At 39.3% G+C, this 7,850-nt stretch overlaps 1 pseudogene; it reads right to left on the bottom strand.

Moving 5' to 3' along the window:
- Positions 1–209: 209 nt before the first annotated feature.
- Positions 210–7,627, bottom strand: LOC132440221 (electron transfer flavoprotein subunit beta-like; annotated as a pseudogene).
- Positions 7,628–7,850: the final 223 nt, after the last annotated feature.

Raw genomic sequence — 7,850 nt, 5'->3', positions numbered from 1 at the left:
TAATTATAGTTACTTCAGAAGTAACAATTATTTCGAATTTTTATAGAAATTAATATTTAGTGAATTTATGCTATTTATTAAGTCCCTGTAAATTCTAATATTTTTCTTTAATGTAATTGGTAAGAGTACTTACCACATACCCTTAAGAAATAAATAAAATAAAGCATATATAAGTACTAAATAAATATTAACTCTTTTTTGGAAAGGGCTCAAATGCACCCAATCTCCCTCAGCTTGACCACCAGGTCCTCTGTGGTCTCCACCTTGACACTGGCCGTGTGCTGAGGTGGGTCTTCCAAGCTAATCACAGAGAACTTGGAGGTCAGGTCCATGCCCATGTCCCCAGCCTTGATCACCTCGATCTTCTTCTTGGCTTTCGTGATGTTGGGCAACGTATCACAGTGGGGCTCGTTGAGCTATAGGTCAGCAGTCACCACACCAGGCAGCTTCAGGAGCAGGGTCTCCAGGCCTCCATCAATCTCCTGCTCCCCTTTCACCTTGTCCCCTTCCAGCGTCACCTGGGAGATGAATGTGCCTTGTGGCCAGTCCAGAAACCCAGCTGTCATCTGCCCTGCCTGGTTACAATTATCATCGATGGCCTGCTTGCTCAGGTCTACCTTCCCCTTCTCTGCCAGTTTGGCCAGGACCCAGGCCACCTGCAGGGGACCCAGGAGATCTGCCTATGCAGCCCGCACCTCCACGTGGATGCCTTGACCTGCAGCCATGGCCAGAGTGGTGCAGATGGTCTCCTGGCACTGGGAAGGCCCGCAGCTGACGGCAATGATTTCCTTCACCAGCTTTTTCTCCTTGAGCTGCACGGCCTCCTCCACGGCGATCTAGCAGAAGGGGTTCATGGAGCACTTCACGCAGTCTGACCGCACCCGTCCTGTCGGGCTTCACCAGGATCTACTCAGCCGGGAGGGAACTGGCAGGGTCAGGGGGAAGCAGGCGAGAAGGCAGGTGTGGGGGTAGGGGGTGGCCGAGACGCCAAGCCTCGCCCAGGCTGGATGGGGCCCAGAGGGATGTGGAAAGGGGCAGGACCTTGTCCAGGGTCCCACAGCTTCAGGGACAGAGAGGGTTAGAATTCACAGGTGGGTGGAGGCCACCTTTGCACTCAGACATTCACTGAGCACCAGGGGCATCTGACATGCTCGTCCTACTCTGTGGCTGCTCCTTGGGCCTGAAAGAGTGTTTCACATTTTTTTCTTTACCATAACCCATAGCAAGAGGCACATTTTACAATATTCCCAAGTGTATTATAAATGCACACATACATTTATATAGAAACATAAATACCACGGCAATATGAGGTTCGATGATGAATTCTAACCCTTGCATTATACACCTTACCCTGACATTTTCTATTCTTTTTTTCAAATTAATTAATTATGTTTTTAACATCTTTATTGGAGTATAATTGCTTTACTTTGTGTTAGTTTCTGCTGCATAACAAAGTGAATCAGTTATATGTATACATATATCCCCATATCCCTTCCCTCTTGCAACTTGCTCCCTCCCACCCTCCCTATCCCACCTCTTTAGGTGGTCACAAAGCACCCAGCTGATCTCCCTGTGCTATGCGACTACTTCCCACTAGTTATCTATTTTACATTTGGTAGTATATATGTGTCCAAGCCACTCTTTCACTTCCTCCCAGCTTACCCTGCCTCCTCCCCGCGTCCCTAAGTCCATTCTCTATGTCTGTGTCTTTATTCCTGTCATGCCCTTAGGTTCTTCAGAACCACTTTTTTTTTTAGATTCCATAAGTATGTGTTAACATACGGTATTTGTTTTTCTCTTTCTGACTTACTTCACTCTGTCTGACAGATTCTAGGTCCATCCACCTCACTACAAATAATTCCATTTTGTTTATTTTATAGCTGAGTAATATTCCATTGTATATATGTGGCGTGTCTTCTTTATCCGTACATCTGTCAATGGACTTGGGTTGCTTCCATGTCCTGGCAAATGTAAATAGTGCTGCAATGAACACTGTGGTACATGACTCTATTTGAATTATAGTTTTCTCAGGGTATATGCCCAGTAGCAGGATTGCTGGGTCATATGGTAGTTCTATATTTGTTTTTTTTTAAGGAAACTCCATAATGTTCTCCATAGTGGCTGTATCAATTTACATTCCCACCAACAGTGCAAGAGGGTTCCCTTTCCTCCATATCCTCTCCAGCATTTATTGTTTGTAGAGTTTTGATGGTGGTCATTCTGACTGGTGTGAGGTGATACCTCATTGTAGTTTTGATTTGCATTTCTCTAATGATTAGTTATGTTGAGCATCCTATCCTGTGTTTGCTGGCAATCTGTATATTTTCTTTAGAGAAATGTCTATTTAGTTCTTCTGCCCATTTTTGTATTGGGTTGTTTGCTTTTTATATTAAGCTGCATGAGCTGCTTGTATATTTTGGAGATTAATCCTTTGTCAGTTGCTTCCTTTGCAAATATTTTCTCCCATTCTGAGGGTTGTCTATTCATCTTGTTTATGGTTTCCTTTGTTGTGAAAAAGCTTTTAAGTATTATTCAGTCCCATTTGCTTATTTTTGCTTTTATTTCCATTTCTCTAGGAGGTGGGGCAAAAAAGATCTTGCTGTGATTTATATCATAGAATGTTCTGCCTATGTTTTCCTCTAAGAGCTTTATAGTGTCTGGCCTTACATTTAGGTCTTCAATCCATTTTGAGTTTTTTTTTTTTGATATGGTATTAAGGAGTTGTCTAATTTCATTCTTTTACATGTATCTGTCCAGTTTTTCCAGCACCATTATTGAAGAGGCTGTCTTTTCTCCATTGTATATTCTTGCCTCCATTATCAAAGATAAGGTGACCATATGTGCATGGGTTTATCTCTGGGCTTTCTATCCTGTTCCATTGAACTATATTTCTGTTTCTGTTCCAGTACCATACTCTCTTGATTACTGTAGCTTTGTAGTATAGTCTGAAGTCACTAAGGCTGATTCCTCCACCTCTGTTTTTCTTTCTCAAGATGGCTTTGGCTATTCGGGGTCTTTTGTGTTTCCATACAAATTGTGAAATTTTTTGTTCTAGTTCTGTGAAAAATGCCACTGGTAGTTTCACAGTGATTGTATTGAATCTGTAGATTGCTTGGGGTAGTATAGTCATTTTCACAATGTTGATTTTTTCAAATCCAAGAACATGGTATATCTCTCCATCTTTTTGTTTCATCTTTAATTTCTTTCATCAGTATCTTATAGTTTTCTGCATACAGGTCTTTTGTCTCCCCAAAGAGGTTTATTCCTAGGTATTTTATTCTTTTTGTTGCAATGGTAAATGGGAGTGTTTCCTTAATTTCTCTTTCAGATTTTTCATCATTGGTGTATATGAATGAAAGAGATTTCTGTGCATTAATTTTGTATCCTGCCACTTTACCAAATTCATTAATTAGCTCTAGTAGTTTTCTGGTAGCATCTTTAGGATTCTCTATGTATAGTACATGTATTTGCAAACAGTCAAAGCTTTACTTCTTCTTTTCCAATTTGGATTCCTTTTATTTCTTTTTCTTCTCTGATTGTTGTGGCTAAAACTTCCATAACTGTGTTGAATAATAGTAGTGAGAGTGTGCAACCTTGTTTTGTTCCTGATCTTAGTGGAAATGGTTTCTTTTTTTCACCATTGAGAATGACATTGGCTGTGGGTTTGTCATATATGACCTTTATTATGTTGAGGTAAGTTCCCTCTATGCCTACTTTCTGGACAGTTTTTATCATAAATCAGTGTTATAGTTTGTCAAAAGCTTTTTCTGCATCTATTGAGATTATCATATGGTTTTTATCCTTCAATTTGTTAATATGGCATATCACATTGATTGATTTGCATATATTGAAGAATCTTTGCATTCCTGGGAAAAATCCCACATGATCATGGTGTATGATCCTTTTAATTTGCTGCTGGATTCTGTTTGCTAGTATTTTGTTGAGGATTTTTGCATCTATATTCATCAGTGATATTGCCTGTAGTTTTCTTTTTTTGTTACATCTTTGTCTTGTGTTGGTATCAGGGTGATGGTGGCCTCGTAAAATGAGTTTGGGAGCATTCCTCCCTCTGCTATATTTTGGAAGAGTTGGAGAAGGATAGGTGTTAGATCTTCCCTAAATGTTTCATGGAATTCACCTCTGAAGCCATCTGGTTCTGGACTTTTGTTTGTTGGAAGATTTTTAGTCACAGTTTCAATTTCAGTGCTTGTGATTGGTCTGTTCATATTTTCTATTTCTTCCTGGTTCAATCTTGGAAGGTTGTGTTTTTCTAAGAATTTGTCCATTTCTTCCAGGGTGTCCATTTTATTGGCATATAGTTGCTTGTAGTAATTTCTCATGATCCTTTGTATTTCTGCAGTGTCAGTTGTTACTTCTCCTTTCTCATTTCTAATTCTATTGATTTGAGTCTTCTCCCTTTTTATCTTGATGAGTCTGGCTAAAGGTTTATCAATTTTGTTTATTTTCTCAAAGAATCAGCTTTTAGTTTTGTTTATCTTTTCTATTGTTTTCTTCATTTATTTTTCAGTTATTTCTCGTGATCTTCATGATTTTTTCTGCAAACTTTCTTTGTTGTTGTTGTTCTTTTTCTGTTTGCTTTAGGTGTAAGGTTAGGTTGTTTATTTGATATTTTTCTTGTTTCTTTAGGTAGGATTGTATTGCAATAAACTTACCTCTTAGAACTGCTTTTGCTGTATCAAATAGGTTTTGGTTATTCATGTTTTCATTGTCATTTGTCTCTAGGTATTTTTTGACTTCCTCTTTGATTTCTTCAGTGATTTCTTGGGTATTTAGTAGCATATTGTTTAGCCTCTCTGTGTTTGTAATTTTTACAGATTTTTTCCTGTAATTGATATCTAGTCTCATAGTGCTGTTGTCAGAAAAGATACTTGATATGATTTCAATTTTCTTAAATTAACCAAGGCTTGATTTGTGACCCAAGACACGATCTATCCTGGAGAATGTTCCATGAACACTTGAGAAGAAAGTGTATTTTGTTCTTTTTGGGTGGAATATCCTATAAATATCAATTAAGTCCATCTTGTTTAATGTGTCATTTAAAGCTTGTTTTTCCTTATTTATTTTCATTTTGGATGATGTTTCCATTGGTGAAAGTGGGGTGTTTAAGTCCCCTCCTATGATTGTGTTACTGTCGATTTCCCGTTTTATGGTTGTTAGCATTTGCCTTATGTATTGAGGTGCTCCTGTGTTGGGTGCATAAATATTTAAAATTGTTTTATCTTTTTCTTGGATTGATCCCTTGATCATTACATAGTGTCCTTCTTTGTCTCTTGTAAAAACCTTTATTTTAAAGTCTAATTTTGTGTGATATGAGAATTGCTACTCCAGCTTTCTTTTGATTTCTATTTGGATAGAATATCTTTTTCCATCCCCTCACTTTCAGTCTGTAGGTCTGAAGTAGGTCTCTTTTATTTTTTTTTATTTTTATTTTTTTTTTACGGTACACGGGCCTCTCACTGTTGTGACCTCTCCCGCCGTGGAGCACAGGCTCCGGACGCGCAGGCTCAGCGGCCATGGCTCACGGGCCCAGCCACTCTGCGGCATGTGGGATCCTCACAGACCGGGGCACGAACCCGTGTCCCCTGCATCGGCAGGCGGACCCTCAACCACTGCGCCACCAGGGAAGCCCCTGAAGTAGGTCTCTTTTAGATGGAGTATATACAGGTCTTGTTTTTGTATACATTCAGTCAGTCTATATCTTCTGGTTGGAGCATTTAATCCACTTAAATTTAAGGTAATTATTGATATATATGTTCCTACTGCCATATTCTTAATTGTTTTGAGTTTGTTTTTGTAGTTCTTTTCCTTCTCTTGCGTTTTCTGCTTAGAGAAGTTCCTTTAGCATTTTTTTGTAATGCTGGTTTGGTGATGCTGAATTCTCTTAGTTTTTGCTTGTCTCTAAAGCTTTTAATTTCTCTGTCAAATCTGAATGATATCCTTGCTGGGTAGAGTAATCTTAGTTGTAAGTGTTTCCCTTTCATCACTTTATATGTCCTGCCACTTCCTTCTGGCTTGCAGAGTTTCTGCTGAAAGATCGGCTGTTAATGCTATGGGGATTCCCTTGTATGCTGTTTGTTGCTTTTCCCTTGCTGCTTTCAATATTTTTTCTTTTTATTTAATTTTTGATAATTGTTTAATATATGTCTTGGCATGTTTCTCATTGGATTTATCCTCTATGTGACTCTGTGCTTCCTGGACTTGATCGACTATTTCCTGTCCCATATTAGGGAAGTTTTCAACTATAATCTCTTCAAATAATTTCTCTATCCCTTTCTTTTTCTCTTCTTCTTCTGGGACCCCTATAATTCGAATGTTGGTGTGTTTAATGTCCCATAGGTCTCTGAGACTCTCCTCAATTCTTTTCATTCTTTTTCTTTATTCTGCTCTTCGGTAATTGTTTCCACTATTTTACCTTCCAAGTCACCTAACCATTCTTCTGATTCAGTTATTCTGCTATTGATTCTTTCTAGTGTTTTTAATTTCATTTATTATGTTGTTCATCATTGTTTGTTTTTTCTTTAGTTCTTCTAGGTCCTTATTAAACGTTTCTTGTATTTTCTCCATTCTACTTCCAAGATTTTGGATCATCTTTACTATCATTACTCTGAATTATTTTTCAGTTAGACTGCTTATTTCTTCTTCATTTGTTTGGTCTGTTGGGTTTTTACCTGGCTCTTTCATGTGCTGCATATTTCTCTGTCTTCACATTTTGTTTAACTTACTGTGCTTTTCTCAGGCTGCAGGTTCGTAGTTCATGTTGCTTTTGGTGTCTGCCCCCAGTGGGTAAGGTATTTTCAGTGGGTCATGTAGGCTTCCCTGTGGAGGGGACTGGTGCCTGTGTTCTGGTGCATGAGGCTGGATCTTGTCTTTCTGGTGGGCAGGACCACTTCAAGTCTTGTGTTTTGAGGTGTCTGTGAACTTATTATGATTTTTGGCAGCCTTTCTGCTAATGTGTGGTTTTGTGTTCCTGTCTTGCTAATTGTTTTGCATGGGGTGTCCAGCACTGGAGCTTGCTGGTCATTGAGTAGAGCTGGGTCTTTGCATTGAGATGGCAATCTCTGGCTGAGCTCTCACCAACTGATATTAAAAGGGGCCGGGAGGTCTCTGGTGGACCAATATCCTGAACTCTACTCTCCCACCCAGAGGTTCAGGCCTTACAGCCAGCTGGAGCACCAAGCCCCTGCCAGCCACATAGCCTTAGTAAGCTGAGACACCAAGTGGGGAGTAGGAAAAGTAGTGTCACATACTTTCCTCACCAATTCTTGGATACTTATTTGGAAAAAAATGACAAAAATATAAATAAAAGATTATGCACAATACCTTGAAGGAAGCCTGTGCCTGTGTGGGGCCCTAGATCTTATGCATCATTAGCTTCATTGTCCATCAGCCTCTGGGAGATAACCAAGCAGAAGACAGGGATGAGAGTCCTCTGGCACAGGCCACAGCAATTACAGGCAGTGTGATGCCCGACAGAGGGAGATACAAGAGGCAGCTGCTGAGGAGAGCTGGAATCAGACCATGTATAAATTTATAATCCATGACAAGGAATCTTCACAACAAAGTCAATGACCTTCTTGACAGCCATAATTGCATGCAGCTCCACCATCTTCCTTCTGCAGCAACCCTATTAACTTGTTTTTAATAAAATATTTTACATGGTGATTACTATGCCATGCATAACCAGATACATTCTTAATTTATTACATTCTTTTACATAAACAAGCATAATCATAGTTTGTGTAAATGAATAATTCTTCCCTCACTTCAAGATCTATCCTTTTGATAACTCCTGAAAAGCATAGACAAGTGGCTCAAAAACAAAACTGACA

This window comes from Delphinus delphis, chromosome 17 (assembly GCF_949987515.2).
Source record: "Delphinus delphis chromosome 17, mDelDel1.2, whole genome shotgun sequence".
NCBI lineage: Eukaryota > Metazoa > Chordata > Mammalia > Artiodactyla > Delphinidae > Delphinus > Delphinus delphis.
The sequence above is the reverse complement of the archived record's forward strand: the minus strand, read 5'-3'. Positions and strand labels throughout refer to the sequence as shown.